Raw genomic sequence first — 16,669 nt, forward strand, 5'->3', positions numbered from 1 at the left:
CTCCTCGAAATAAATCATTTAACCTGCTTTGTATCTCTGGACAGTGATGCTGGCTGATAAACTGTTATAGGTGAAAGGCCTTGCTCAGATCAGAGGAATGCTAAAATGGCTGTACCCATTCCCAGGAGTACTTCTGTGCTGTTCTGGGCTACCTGGGATTCATCTTTGTATCCCAGTTGAGACTCAGAATGGTTCCAAAGGGCACTGAACCATGTGACTGACAATGCATAGACCTGAGCACAGATTACTGAATAGCAGAAATGACAAAGCTAGAAGTAGACCATGCTCTGGAAAGTGGAACTGGTTGTGGTTGTCCAATCAAAAGCAAACAGATTGGAAACTCTATAAATTCATAGTCCTGTGGAGTGAGATCTCTGATTTAGAAACCCCATCCACTAAGCCCGTGGAGTCTGAGCATGAGACATAATAGCCCTTTGTTCTCGAAACTGTGGGAATTATTAGCTTTTGTTAACTGCTGGTTTTGGAGGAATCTCCAAATTCCGTTGTTTCCTGCCCTGAACTAGTGTTGTGGGATTGTCCTCCCAGTAAAAAAACTATGATGGCTAGTAATGTCTTCTCACTTCCCAGAGCTGCATGTTAGGACCAAGCAAAAAGACCACATCACAAAACACCATTTTGTTGTGTTGTGTGCATCACAAAGGATTTGGAGGCAAGAATTCTGAGATAATACAGGATACCTCCTAGCAGATACAGCTCCATGTTTGTCTTTACTGACATAATTTTTGTTAAGTTGTTAGGCAAGATCTTTCACAAGAACACCTCTATGGAGATGGAAGTGGGCCTGTTGTCTGCTTGGTAGCATACAAAGTAAAACAAACTGAAGGAGGGTTCAGGCTGACAGTTCTGGCATTGTGCATGGGAGGTGTGGCACTAGGTGCAGGGAGCCACACATGTTTCCTGCTTGTCCTCTGTGTGGGGTGGAGGTGCTTTCAGCCATGCCCAAGACTTTGCATTAAGTAGTTGTTTTTAGCTGCTGTTGGCCACCACACCCAAAATGTCTGGGCTGTTGTCCCTGGCTGCTGCTGCTGGCTGTTGTGCTCTCCACAGTCTCCCCCAGCATCTGGCTCCAGTGATAAGGGACACAGTAGCAAAGATGAGGAGGACTGTGCAGTCACAGAAGGGGGCCTCTTATTTGCCTGTGGTCCAGCCCCCAAAGGTCTGTCTTCCTCTTCCCTGAGCTTTCCTGTAGAAGGCTACAGGGTCCCTTACTGTCATTGGTTGATATCAAATGGGCCCTGTGGAAAGGGGCAGTTGCATAATACTCTCTGCTCTCTTTGTGTGTTATCTTGATGGACTGTGTTGGCAGTTACTAGCCTGCTCAATCAGAAAAAAAAAAAAGGTCTATTGACTTGTTCAAATTTTAGCTGTGTGGGCATACATAAATTTCTTTTCATCACTGAGACTAGATGCTTGCAAAAAAACATTATGTTGGTGATTCTCCAAGAGTTTCTTGTGAATGGCTTCAAGATTTAGGCTGTCTTTCCACTGTAAACTTAAAGTTCTGGCACTAGTCTATTTACAGAGATGAGAATTGAGGTCTAACGGAAAATATTTTTTCTAGTATAAGCAGAAAAGAGATTTTTCAGTTTCACATGGCAGTCAGAATAGGGCTGAGGCAAGATCAGGGCCAGTCAGTCAGTCACTTGTGTGATTTGTATCTTGTTCTACTCCCATGCCATCTTCTGTTGAAGACTACGTGACTACCTGCAGTGCCAGGCCCAGCACTTGGCTAGTTATAGTCCAGAGAGTACACGTGAACCCCCAAAGAACTCTAGAGCACAGTCCTGTCTTATTTCTAGCTCAAACAATAAACAGAACTATCTTTTCAGGAAAGAAGGTATTCAGGTAGCTGGATTTTATACGTTTTTGTGGCAGGAGCTGTGTCAGTGCAGTATCCAATTCCAGAAATAGCCTTATTATCCACTCTGAAACAAATATAATTTGATGTCTGGCATGTTTGTATGAGAACTATTTTTTAAAACTAGAAATGTGAGGAATAGCTATTTTTAGAGAGGCCTCTTTTTAGCTTTTATACATCTTTGTACACCACAGGGGGTGGTGAGGCAATGGAACAAGTTGCCCAGAGAAGTTGTGGATGCCCTATCCCTGGAAGCTGTTCAAGGCTGGCTTGGCTGGGGCTCTGAGCAAGCTGATGTAGTGGAAGGTGTCCCTGCTCATGGCAGGGGGGCTGGAACTAGATGATTTTTAAGGTCCCTTCCAACCCAAACCATTTTATGATTCTGTGATGTCTTATACCCCTCTTGGGACCATAGAAGGGTAGTGCAGCAACAACCGTAAGAGTTAAGTTGTAGCTTGCAGACCTGATGCAAGCTTTGATCTTTCTCTGTTAGGGGGAAGTGTGCAGTGGTAGAACCTATCCTCTAGGAAAGAAATAGTGAGCATGTGCAGGCTGCATGAAATGAGTGTGTAATACTTCCGTGGTGTCTCAGTAGTGAATTTTAGCTTGTCTTAATGTGAGTAAACCAGAACACTAACCTAGAAAAAAAAAAATCAGTTATTTTTCTCAGAATGGTCTTGATGAGAAAGTGTGTATCTTTTAAGTCACTGTAATAGAAGGTTTCTGGTTACTTGTTTTGCTTCTATCTGAATTGAGTACCTGCAGAAAGGATTGAGATTGGTGCCATCTGTATCTCTTTGATTTACCAACTATGTAAAGTTTGAAGTTGCTTCCTCCAAGCAATTACCAGTGTGGTCTTTTTGTGTTCTATTGGTAGTATTTGTTATTAAAGCAGAATATTCTTTAACTAGTTTTAGGTTCTCTGAAAGTCTTATTTCTTGTGGTTAGCTCTGTGGTGACCTGTATATAACAGTCTATATGTTCAGAACGTGTTATGTTTGTGTTGGCTATGTGATCGTGAACCTTTCCTAGAAAGAAAGGGTCTGAGAAGAGAGGTTCTTCTGCTCATCCTTATTCACTAAGGTGTGTGTTAAAGGTGGTGTGCTTTTCACCATGCCAGTGAAAATAGTGATTATATATAAAAAAACCTGACCAACACATCCGTGTGGCTAGCAGCACAGGAATGTATTTTACTGAAGTGGTTAATGCCTAATTATGGTTCTCTGAAAATACTTCTCCTCCTCCCCCTTCCCTATCAGAGGTATCAGATATATGACTTAGACCATGCCTAAAGTCACTGCTACAAGTTGGTTTCTCACATGAAGATCTGGTATGACTAATTCGGGGACACTGTCATAGGATGGGGGAGGGGAGCTCTTTGTGTTCTGTTTGGACAACTTGTGCTGTTGTCCCAAAGTAAAACAGTAGCTTATAATTTTATTGCCCTTGCATTAAAACCTGGTTTGTGTGACCCTTTTAGACTAAAGAAATTACTTGAAGTTGCTTAAAAAATATTCACAGAAATGTCTTAAATCCACATAGAAATAACAGCTGATTGCACGCAAACTGGTTTTCAGTGGGTGTGCATGTGCTCAGCTGCTCATGGAGGATCAAACATGCTCTTCAGATGTACCTTGGTTGTGTCGGAAACCCCTTTGATACCTGTGCTGCGCTTTGCCAAGCAGTAAAACCAACCCCTTTCTAGGAACTTGGAAGCAGCCAGACCAGAACTCTGCATGCACAACGCAAACATTCAGCAGAACAGTTTATAAGGACCAGTTGGGAACTGTTACCAGAGGGCACTAGCAGATGACATTTAAGATCATGGAGGCAAAAGAAAGAAAGCAAACGCCGGTTTCTTACTTTGTCTGCCTTTGCTACCTCAACTATGTAAAAAAGTAATCATTAATGGGGATACAGGTAGACTCTAAGCAGTGTTCTGGTCTTTCATCTGAAGAAGCATGAGCTCTATCTCAGATGTATTGTTTTAAAGATAGAACTAAGTTAACTGCTTTCCAGTGTAATTTCTGAAAACTTAACTCGTTCCAGGAAAGAAATACAATATTCTAATATTCTTTTCAGTGAATTCATTATGTTCTTAAATTCTGCTTGCTCTCCCTGTTGGATGAATGAAAGATACTTGAATGATTCAAATGCTCTTCTTTAAAGCTTGATAATTTAATATGAATTATTTGCACTTACAGATTCACAGTGTAAATTTGGTTTAGAGAGATTAAAGTTAGTTTAATCTTTGCTTGCAAGACCTTAAACTCTTTCCTTCCCACCCACCCCTTTCAAGGATAATATTCCACTGTGCCAGATTGCCCATATTGCCACCAGAAAATTGCTTGGACCACTTCTTACAAAATCAAAGGTCAACTCCATGCCTTGGTGGCAGCTGGGAAACTAATGATTTAATGCTGCTTTGACCTTTGGCTTCTTAGTCCGTTTGAGTCTGACCCAATGTTTTAATTTTCCAATACTGCTGGGCAGTTGGCTTTTGTCTGTTTCCAGATGTAACTTGCATATTGAGGCCTGTTACTCAAGTGAGAACAAAACAACAAAACATCTCAGCCTACAAGGGGAAGGAAAAATAACAGCACCTACTTTTTATTCAACAAAATACAGCTGTCCAATGATACCGACTCTTCTACAGCTAGCAAGGTCAGGTTTAGAATAACAACATGTGAATGTTGGGACAAATATTCACATCTAGACTTAAAGTATGTTAACAGAAGTCTCACTGAAATGCTGTTATTTTACGGGTCTGTAAAAAGTAACAGAGTTAAAACAGTAGCTCCTTCCCCCTCTTCTGCCCTTAATCTCTCAAAATAAGTATTTTTCTTTTTTTTTTCTTCCCCGGAAGAAAAGTCAGTGTTTGCTCTGATTCTGGGAAATATCAGAAAAATAACCACTTGGTTCTTGAAAATGTGTGTGCTTGTCATGGGTTGGGGAATTGGAAGAAGTGTAAAGTGAGGTGGAAAGCAGCAGTGACTGACCCTTTTAGTGCGACTAGGAAGTTCCTTTTTTTTTTTTTTTTTTTTTTTTTTTTTTTTTAAAAAACACTACTCCAGAGTACTTTGTCATGGATTTCTTGTGTATACACAAGGTGAATATTGCATTAGGATTTTGCAATACCGGTAATTTTGCAAGCATTGTCAGTACAGTTTGCATTCCCTGTTAATGGTGTGATAATGGCAAGGAAAGAACCCTGAGGTGGCTCTCCTTTACATAATGAAAAGACTGCTGATTGTTTGGGAAGCTCCCCCTTGGGTAGTGATGCATATGAAAACTCTTTGCCTGAAAGTGCAAATCTCCCGTTTTGCCTGGTCTGTGCACCCATCACAAATACTGATTGGACTTGATTCCTGCCTTAACTACACTGCAGCTCTCAAAGGTCAGCTCGTACCCGGGCTTGTGTGTGAGATTAGTTTTGCAGAGCAGATGGGCTCCTAAAACTTTTATGGTTTCCAGTCAAATCACCTCAAGCTGTAATCTCATTAAATCTTAAGTGAATCAGTGGGTCTGGTTATTACTTGAAAGCAGTGTTACAGGAAGTGATGTTCCTGATGCAGTAGGTCTGTCTTGGCAGTAAGCTACCAGAGGTACTTGTCTGTGTGTGGCTCTTAAAGCTGCTCCCTTACTTTGATAGCAAAGGTGGTATGTGGGGTGCAAGAAGTTAACGTTTTGGTAGAGAACAAAGGTAGAAATGCAGCATTTCCTGAACTCTTTATTGTGTTAACTTAGGGTGTTTAAATTCTCCCTTGCACTCTTGGTCACACATGCCTATTGTACTGCCCCAGTACTTATTTCTGTCTTAAAGTAAATTAACCTTGTAACTTATATAGGAAACCAGCTTAGCGCTGTGCACATAGTTGCTGAGAGAACTACATGACAACACTGCCCAAGAGCCTGGCCATCCTCTTTTTTTAATCAAGCATAACTGTCTTTGGGAGAAAACAGTACAATAAAAGAATCTTCTAGAGGCAGGCAGGCAGCTTCATTGAAAGTTACTTGACCAAGCAGACTTGACTCAACAGGTTAATTGTCTTGTGCTTAGAAATCTAGTTAAGCGTGTTTTGTTCTTCTGTTTGGATTGCAGAAAGTAGTTTTCCTTTTTAGAGAGAATAAATCTGATCTATAACCTGCTCAGACTTTCTTCTTAGCAGACAAGGGACATGTAGGACTTGTTTGGCAATACATAAAAAATTAATGATCATAGCATAACATGCAAGACTTGTGTACACAAGAGTATTCATGAAAACAACCTGCTGATTGTGCAGAGATGATAAAATTTCTTCTGCCTTGCCTACCTGCTTCCTCTCTCAGGACGTGTGTGTGGCGTGTGAGACCGTACCTTGTGTGAATCTGGCCTTTTGGCTACTTCACATACCTACACTGCAGTCAAACTCCTGCTGATCCTTGTCAGAAGGGACCTATTTCTAATTTAGATATTCATGGTGAAGGCCATTTAAGAATGGTCTCTTCCTTAGAATTGTATATAATAAGACAGTGCAAAAGGTTGGGGGGTGTGTGTTTGTTTTGTAGTAAGACTAATGGGTATTTTTCTCTTCAAGAATTGGGCAAGGGTTTAACCTTCTTAGCCATCCCTACCCTCTTTTTTCTTCCTTTGGTAAAGTGAGTCACATTTAAATCTTTCCCTCTAATTCAGCCTGGATAGCTTTTCTTCCCTTCACTGATGATGGAGCAAGTCTTCTGTATTTATGTTTACCCTGATTGGAAGCTTAAACAAGGCTACAGTTAAAGTTTTGGGGAAGGCTAACTTGCCTGCACAATGCAGAAGCAATCTAAAGCTAGTGTAATGTAGAATGATGGATGCTGCTATGGAAAAGGCTGGTGCTTTCACTGAAGGATTCAAATCATTTAAGCATTCTAAAAATTAAGAATGCTTTTAAATTCTTGAAAGGTCCTTGAAATATATTGCTGAACCATGACTGGTGGAATCAAACCACTGTAGTTCGGTTAGACCAAAGCTATAATGCTCCACAACAGGATCTTTTTGGTGGCTGAATGAGTGTGTTTGCTATACACTTGACCTGTGGGAGCACCATGGAATGGATTAAAAATAGTGTGTATCAATCATAACTTAAAACCTTGACTGGGATAGAAGATTATCCTCATTCTACCAAAACTGAACCTACTACTCAATAACAGCATCTATGGCACAATGACAAAGTGAAGTTATTAGTGTTTCTTATTATCTGTAAGCACTTCAAATCTATCCTGCAGTTTGAAGGAGTAGTTCTATCCTGCAGTTTGAAGGAGTAGTAATTGTGCTGTCAGTCTCCACTTCATTGAATAGTCATCCTGGAATGCTTACCTCTTCCCACCTTTCCCAAATTCAGAAAGCAATCTTAAGTCCTCTCTGTGAAGAAGAGGGTTTATTATGTGCAGCTCTTAAATCTACAACGGAAGGGCAGAAAGTATGTTTTAAGAGGTTAAAATAAAAAAAAAAAACACACAAAGACCACTCGGGAAGGTGGGGGCGGGGAGAAACGACAGGCTTTTAAACTTGCTTGTACTTGTATTTTGCCCATTTGGAAATAAGTATGAGAGAGGTAAGTGATTAATTTAGAGTTCTGAAAGATACAGAGAGGAAAACATAGAGATAAATGAAGGCACACTTAAATTGTCCACCAGGACTTGGCTTAAATATTCATATGTAAATAAAAATACCTCTCATTCTCTGTTAATGGCTTGTAAACAAAAAGTGTCTGTCGTTCTTACTTTTTTATGGTAATGGAGAAAAAAAATGATTCTGAGTAAACACTTTCTCGACTTCCTGGAACAGTTCTTCTTATTCTTGGATGTCTTTCCTTTATGATTTACATTTCCTTTCTGGCAGTAACTACAGAGCTGTGTAATTATATGATAGATGGACAAGAATTTACTCATTCACTCGCAAGGGATTAAAGAGTAACCTGCAGTAGTGTTTGTTATATGATTATTGAAATGCCCTGTGGCTGTTAAGACAGCTAGGTCTTCCAAAATAAACATTAAATACTAGAGTTCAGTTGGAAGTAATAGTGCACTAGCACCCATAGGATAACACTTTAATGAGGTATCTTTCATAAAATGTGATTGTATAATCCTCCTTAAAATTAAGAGGAATTATAACAAGCATATTAATATGACAAATGTAGTCTGACATTCTACTAGAAGCAGCAAAGCTCTGCTCCTCAAGGACAACATTGTTTCTCTGAATAAGATACTCCAGTGTATGTGCCAAGTCCTATGCTGGGAGCAGATAATGATTATTTTTGATGTGGATAGTACAATTTGATGATCTTAGCTGAGGAAGCCTGATACAGTATGCATATAATACACTTTTAGAAACTACTGCTTGGGTCTGGAGCAAACCAATTTTGTTTTTTCTTTCAATGCTATCCAAATTTGGTTTTGCTTAATTAAGATTCCTCATTTATGGGGAATCCCAAATGAAACCTCAACCTGTTGTAACTTTTCTTCCTGCTCTGAAACATGTGCAGCTAAGCTAGTAAAAATTTTACACTTGCATATTTTTGGTGTGTGAGCGTCTAAGAGGATGATGGTAAAGGGGTAGAGCTTGAATGCTTTTTGAGAAGATAACCTCCCAAATATTCGTGTTAGCCATTTTTGGGGTTTAGTGAAGCAAAGTTCCCTCAAAGGCCTTATTCTGTAAGGAGTTTGGTGTGTGGGTATATAGTTGTTGTAAAAATAGTGTTTGAGACAGAGTAAGGCAAGAGAAGAAGGGAAGGCAAAGAACAGAGTGGGTCAATTCAGTGCTGCCTTTGTGCTTTCCACAAAAGCTGTTCCACATAAGCAGTAACTAAAAACATTGCAGTATAAAACACTTGCAGTGGGTTTATATGTCAGTTCTCCCAGACAGCAGACTTGGCTGTATTTCCTAATAAAAGGCTATAGTTGGTCATACTCGCTTTGACATGAGTTTGATGTGCATATGGTACTGGTAGTAACTGGACTTGTTTAATAGGAGTGGATTGTTTCACAATTAAAGAAGGAGAAATTAACACTTCCTGCTGTGGGGGGCTCAGTACCATGGCTGTTCCTGTTACAGCTTTTCTCTGAAGACAGAGATTCAAGGCAGAAATGGGAGGAACAGCGGAACTGTGCTGCTCCCATTAGATATGTGGGCTGCAACAGTATCCAGTGACTGATGCTGGGGTGGTGTAGGGAGAAGAAGAGAAAAGGATGGCGCTTCTCCGCTCTCCGGGGTCTGCTTCACACACTTGGCTAACTGGGCAGTTTCCCACTGAGAAAATGCATGTTGGGGAGGAGGAATTCTGTCCTAAAGTGTCCCAGTTGATCAGCTTATGCCCTAATGGGTAAATTTCTTTTGCTGTTATTTTCTTCCACATAGAAACTGCTGTAGGATTGCTATGGTTTAAGTGTAAAGCTGATAAGAGGTATTTAATGTTTTGTATATGTAAAATTCCAAATCTCATTGTAAGCAGCCCAATTCCTTTTGAGTAGTTGCTGTGCTATCTCTGTAGTGATATTAACTTGCATAATACTAACTAGACGTGATACTGGAAAGAGGGGGAAGGAAAGTGTCTTGTACAAGTTACATGGACTGATTTTTGCTTACCAGGTAGTTACTCAAAGTGGAATTACCAGAGTCTTAGTAGCGGTGGTGTTAGATATCTGCATTGCTTCGTTTTGCTAAATGTGTGCTAACAACCTCTTTGGTAAAAGGGCTTTGAGATTTTGTTAGTCTAGAAGTTGATATTTTTTCTTTCATTCTAACAGAAATATTCCTTTAAAATGTATAAAGAGATGCTTTTTTAATTCTGTAGAGATTATGTACTGTTATTAAAATTATTTTAAACAGTCAGTACAGAGACAACTCTCCCCAAATAATGTATACATTGAAGATAGAAATTAAACATGTTGAGCTGCCTTTTACTGCTGGTTTTATGTTCATGTTACTTCCACGTAAAATTATCTTTAGCTGAAAGTTATTATTTTTTGAGCACTGTTCTATATTAGTTGTTTTGACTCTGGGTTCTTTTGCTTTTCCCCTGTTATTGGCCACTTAAGTAAGCAGGAACAATTAGACAAAGATGCAAAGTGGACTCAGAATTCATGCTTGCTTAGTTTTCTGGTACTTAAGTTTTTCAGTATTCTCTAGCTACTGCAGTTTGAGTTACAGGTTATTCATGTGGTGGTTCAATTGTGGGAGTTTTCAAATACACACAGAGAAACCTTCTAACAATATTAATGGAAATCGGTTGCACCAAAGTGAATTTTCATAGGTAGTGGTGTTTTGACTATAGACTAGCTGTATAAGAAAATTAATCCTACAAAAGACCTGTTTGTGTTGGGATCAGGGAACCTCTCTGGCAAACTGCACACAGCCCATCTGCTTAAGATGTTTCACAATTGGCTTGTCTTCTGCTGAGCTGCCCTTGAGTGAAAACTGGGAACTCTAGGGTTGTTTGTTTGTCTTTCCACTCCCTTCCCCCATCAAATGAAAAAAGAGTAAGGTTTGTCTCCAGTGTATTCAGAGAGGAAAATGTTTTATAGATATTTGATTGCAATGTGTAATGGTATCCTTGCCATCAGATTTTCATACAAAGTTCAACAATTGCCAAGGACCTGAATGGATGTGGTGTTCTCTGCCGTGGTGAAGGAACAGCATGGAGTTGAGGAATATGGATATTAAAAAGCGAGGCCTGTAGTCACAAAGAGGATGTAGGAGCCTTGAGTGTACCGTGGCTCCTAGACTTAACCCTTCCTATGCATAGAAGGAAAAATTCAGAAGCTCTTATGCTGAGCTGTGCAGGAAAGGGGAAAACATGTTAACCTAAGGAGTTTGTAGATATGTTAAAGTTTGATTCTCTGTAAAATACCAAACACCTGTGCAACAGCAAAGAAATTATCAACCCTTTTTTATTTACAGCATCACTGAACTCATGGCCAAACTTTGGCTGAGAACTTTAAAACACTCTGGCTTTCAGAGAGCTGAAGAGTTAGGAAAGCTCAGGGAAGGATTTGCAGGGACTTACAGCAGTGACTCAGACAGATGGGCTTGAAAGTAGAACTGGGTCCTGACACACTCTGTCTGCTTCCACAGCAGACTATTAGCTTGCATGCTTGAACTGTTGAATATTTAGATCCACCCACTGTCCCCTGTGCCAAGACCACCCTGCTGCTACTCGTGTCATGCAGATTTGGCACAGAAGCTGCATTTAAACAGCTAATGAGTTGCATGTTGAAGCACAGGCTGGTCTCCCCTATTGAAATCCCATAAAAGAGCTGTGACTTATCTTGGACTGAGTAATCTACTAGCTACTGATACCATTGCATCTTTCTGTAGACTGGCTACTTTACGTGCTTCAGTGATGGAACAGATGCTGTGAGTTTTTTAAAAACAAAATATAGATTTTCTTACCCCCAACAACCTATTTAAAAGAAAATTGCTAAATGTAGATTTAGTGTTATGTAGTAATTTAATGATAGCCTGTAGTAGGATAATTATACCTGCATCACTTCAGTGTTGACATTAGAAGAAAATTAAGGCTTGCTTATCCCTGTTTAGGAAGAATTGGGCCAATGAGTTAAATTGTATTCGAGATGTCTATTCCGGTTCATTAGTAACTGGAATCTCTGAGGTATTAGATGAGATGACCAAGTTACCTTGTACCCAAGAGCTTTTAGAAAGTTAGCTGATGGGATGGGCAAGGGCCAGGCAAGTGCTGTGGTGGTCCCTCCCCATATTCAGAGTGGACGAACAAGGCGTGCAGGGGTGCTGCTGAGAGAAATACTTGGGATGCTGCAATTCCAGGTGGGTGCCTATATCCAGGAGCTACTGTTATCACATGAATTTTTATTTACAAGATTTTTAACTTAAAACACAGAGGGTGCAATTCTATAGTGGACTGAAGCCAGCAGATCCTTAAAACACCTTTGTCAGTGGTGTGACTTCCTGTCTCCCAGCCCCAGTTAGCAGCCTGTTGTCGCACCATTCCAGTGATGTTTTGGCCTTCAGAGTGAAGTGGATCTTGATTGTCACTTCTAACCCAAATCCATTTGAATTTGCAAATGCTGTTTGCTTTGGCAAAGACAACTTGGTCTCTGCTCCACGTCCAGCTGACTGTTAATACCTATTGGGTCTTCTAAACTTAATAGGACTATGTGTCATTCAAAAAACTTTGCTTTTAACCTAGACTGACCCAATCTTGTCACCACTCTAAAATAGGCAGCTGTTTTTACTGGATTCATGATCTCACAGCAGGATTAAAGAAGGTAAAAATTAAGAATTGTAAGAGCATAGTAGTCTGTTTGATTTAACAGCCTATTTAACTTAGCTCCAGTTAGATACTATTCTTCCAGTTAGAACATGAGACAAATGCTATCAGTGAAAGATTTACACTGATTTCCAGCTGTGAGGTTGGCAAAGTACCAGATAGTTGTCATCAAATGTCTCTGTGGCCTTAATTATGGGTTCTTCCTCCTTCCTTGTGCTGGTCCTACTGAACTTCTAATCCCAGACTCAGCTGATTAAAAATAGTTTATTCAAAAATTAATTTTCTGCTGTTTATAAAAATACCCAAATCTATTCACTGAGACTGGAGGAGCAGTAAAGGGGAGGCGAGGAGCAAGGCAGGGGAAGTATAGGGCTTCCCTGTGGAGCAGCTGTCAGTTTAACTGTGAAGTGAAAGGACAGCCTTGAGCTGTGTGTGGTTTCACATTTGGGGTTTATTTGTGAGCTTCCTTCCCCTTCGTTTGCTGGGCCAAGAAATACCTATGTGGCTGAGAAACAAGGAACAGAACTCACTGGAGCATGTGGGGAGGGAAGGGTTATGGTGAGGAAAAAAAGCATGTGGAATTACAGCTTTATTTCCTACAAACAGTCTTACTTATCTGTTAGCTGGGCTTTTATTGTTTTATTGGGTGGGGTAAGGAAATCAAGGTGAATTTAATGGGAAGGCTGAATGATCCTCTTGCACTTGAACTTCTAAATGGACCAAAACCCATCTCTGTTCATCCAAGTGGCAAAGGAAGGTAATAGTAAACTAGTTTCACTATTCCCGCTTGGTACAACTTGCTGTGCATGCTGCATACCCTGTGTGGTGTAGGGCTGTAGTGCTTCGAGGTGCCCGTATTTTTGTAGAAGTTCTGTTAGAATGTTGAGCTGAATTTGAGAAGTAACTCTCTTGTCTGCTGTGGAGACCTTCTGGAGATGGTATACCGTTTCCCATTACCACTGGATGCAATGAGGAAGATTGGTGTTAAGCCAGTCTCTTCTACACCAGAGCATCAAGTTAAAATACAAGTTCTAAGAGCAATTTGATCACTAACTGGTACACAGAAATGTGAGGGTTTTAGGTATCTCTGGATACCACATGTTTCAGGTATACTGGGAAACAGCCTGTAGCTGTGATGTGTATCACATTACTTGTTCATCTCTTTAGTCTTTATATTTAGCATTCAAATTTCAAGAGTTATATCAGTGCAGAAGTTAAGGTTCCTAAAATACTACTCTCATTGTGGTGTGAAGCAAACTAATTGTCACGAATTGCCATTTAAAGTGAAAGCTAAGGACCAGCTTCCTACAGAGTAAAAATATTACCTATTTTCACTTAAACCTGCAACAATTATCTGTACCAAACTCTACACCGCCCAGGATGACTGGTTCATTTATATGCTGTTAGGGGAAAAAAAAAAATTGCTGCATGCAGGGAAGCAGCTTTTTCTCCAGGGAGGGAAGCAAAAAAACACCCAAAGTGCTAAGGAAGTAGGACCAAAATTCATTGGAACACTACTTTTTACTAAACCCAGTCATCTAAGCCTTACACACTACCTAACAAAGTCACTGGTGTTTGAGTTACTGTCAAGGGAACTTGATAATAAAACACCTTCAGTAATGGAAAACTTGGCTATGGTAAGTATGACTTCTTTTTGGGGGGGAATCATAAAATAAAACTAAGTTAACCTACAAGTGCCATACTGAAACTTTTCCAAAAGTAGAAACCAAGAGGCCACTGTTTTGTCTGTAGGCTTTTTTTTTATTGTTGATTAAGATTATGGGGTAGCTTTTTAGAGCATGAGACTTGCATTTTAAAAGTAATGTGACCTTATGTGTTGTTGCCTTACACAAATTCTTAACACTGTAGGCTTAAATAAAATCCTCGCAAGACACTGAAAAGTCATGACAGAAACAAATGTTTTTTACGTGACTAGATTCCCCATGCATTACTGTCGATTGCTTGCATGCAAGCTCTGAAAATGAGAGAATTTAAGTGTTTTCTAGCTGGGAGGAGAAGGGCACTGTGAGTATTGCTGAAAGAACACTTATTTAAACACAGGTTAAGGATAAGCCTCCTCAGATGCTGTTTCTGCTGAATTCTCCTCTGTCATGGTGCCTACTACATTCCATTGCTTTTGTCTGGGCTTGGTATTTGGGAAATTTTGGTGAGGGCTGGAAGGTGGGGGGGCATGCTGGAAGCTGGTCAACAGTAAGGAGAGAAGGGCTGGTGTGGGAATTGTGGAGTGGGGTCAGGGTTTAACTTTAGTGGCCATTCATCAGATGATGATTGATTGCTGTGCAGTCCCGGGGGACGTTTAACAACATCTCCGCCCATCCCCCTGCCCCCTTTGAAAGCAGATGGACCAAAAAATGGGGAGAGCGACACCCAGGAATTCCTGCTGTTGTAAAATGTTTTTACGGTGCACTGTACAGCCTTTCCTGAAGCAATCACATTTATGGCCTTGCTGTTGTATTTCTTGGGCTGCTGTGGCTGTAAAAGATGAATAGCCCTGTAACATGGTTCACTGATTCTGTTTAAATTGAAGTAGGCTCCCTTTATTGTTTTGTGTCTAAAATTGTATGCCACCAATTCAGGAAATATTTCCTGTTTGGGAAGTAATCAACCCACAGCTGATTTATTTTAAAATAAATCACTTTTAACTATCTCTAAAACTAGTCCTCTCTTCCTTCTGACTTCTATCTTCATTTAATTCTGTTGGAAATTCTAAAATACTAATTAATGTAGTGGAGCAGTTTAAAAAAAAAGCTACTTAACTTGCTTATTAATCTTCTTCCCCTTACTGGATCGTTAACAAAATGGGTGTTGGAAAGGCAGCGGTTTTTATCTTAATTATATTTTTACTTAATTACTTAATTATACCACAGAAAGAAAGAGTTCATGAAATGCAATTCACACTGTTAATTTTTTTGAAAGGAGAAGTCTGTCTCTGCTTTCTCCTTTCTTTCCTTGCTGCCCATCAGAACATTTGCATGGTTTGGAAAAAACAAGCATTATTTGAAGGTATTTGCTTATAAACCATTTTTTCATACGTTTGGGTAAATAGTGAAATTAACAGGACAACAGTTAATTTACAGCTTGATAGATCTTTTGGTTTGTATCATCTTTGCCTCTTCAGATGTGGAGGGGGGAACTTACAGGACTTTCCTCTGAAGTACTGTTATGTGGGGTTTGTTTGTTTGTCTTTTCTGGGTGGGGTTTTTTTTTTTTTTAGGGTATTTGGGGATTATTTTTTTTATTTAAAGTTGATGTCTGCTAAGGAAGGCCTAGTATTACTCTTCCATTTCCTCCTACTATTCCTGCCTTTCCACACTTAAATATGAGTCCTGTTATTTGTCTTACAATGAGCATAGGAAGAGCAGGATGATGCTATAGTAACAGTGCAAATGAAATGTAGGGTGGCCTTCTCACATTGCTGAAATTGGAAGAAGGGGAAACTCTGCCAACATTTTAGGTACGCTGTACGTGCATCAGATCTGAGCTGAGAACACATTTGTGGATTGCCCTACATATATTGTTGGTATGATTTTTACAGGGAGTTGCTTGTTTGGTGGGTGGGGGCTAAAGGGGGAGATTTGGCTTCCTCTCCTCCCTCTTCCCTTCCCCCTCCCCCCATTTAGAAACAGGCACAGAAACTTAATCTAGCAGTATGTGACCTTTGTGGCCATGACCTAGGGACTGGGATGTGAGCAGGCTTGAGCTTAACAGTAAATGCCTGGTTGTGGTTGGAAGCACAGGCAAGCTGGATGCTGTGCCCAAACCCCTTAGCTCAGCTGGCACAAATCCCCCTCCCTGTTGTGCCCTGCACATCTGGGGACTTATCAGTTTTATTCTCTGGGAGCGTGCCCCCTTTGCTGGGTAAAGCTGATGTACAGCCTGTTGGATGCTCCTGACAAGTATGTGAGATTGCCCTTGTACCTCTGCCAAGTTTGGGGATTCTGTTGTAGTCTTTGTGTGCAGAAAGGAGATTCTGAGGAGTTGCTAGTTCATTTTGAAGCTGGCTGACTTTAAATTCTCTTCTGGTGACTAGCTCCCTACCCCACTGAGAGCAGTAGGGGTAACACATTTGTGCTTTTGCATATGTTTAAGGTAACAGTGTAATGATGGAGGTCCATCCATCACGGTATGCTTCTTTTTGCCCAAACCTGTTAACTCTTTTGCTCTTAGATTAAATCTAGGTTGTTTTTACTGGTTTTGTTTTACAAAGAAACAAATGTGAGGCTTTATCAATGGCTCTGTAGTATTTACCCAAGACCTTCCCCTGCCATGTCCTATGTAATCTACATATTTCTGAAATGAGATTATGGCTCTTGTCACTCTTCATTCTAAATTTAAGAACGATGTTTCCCACCACATTTTGGTGGGTGACAAGAGGCAAATGAACAGCTTAAACTTGGTTTTTCTTTGTCCCAGTGGATGCTGTTACCTTTCAGCAGGAGTGTCTGGGGTGGCTCCTTGCAGCAGGAGTGACCAAGCTTTTGCTTCTGGTATTGACTAT

This window comes from Manacus vitellinus, unplaced genomic scaffold (assembly GCF_001715985.3).
Source record: "Manacus vitellinus isolate BGI_N305 unplaced genomic scaffold, ASM171598v3 scaffold_3_pilon, whole genome shotgun sequence".
In the NCBI taxonomy this organism is placed as follows: domain Eukaryota; kingdom Metazoa; phylum Chordata; class Aves; order Passeriformes; family Pipridae; genus Manacus; species Manacus vitellinus.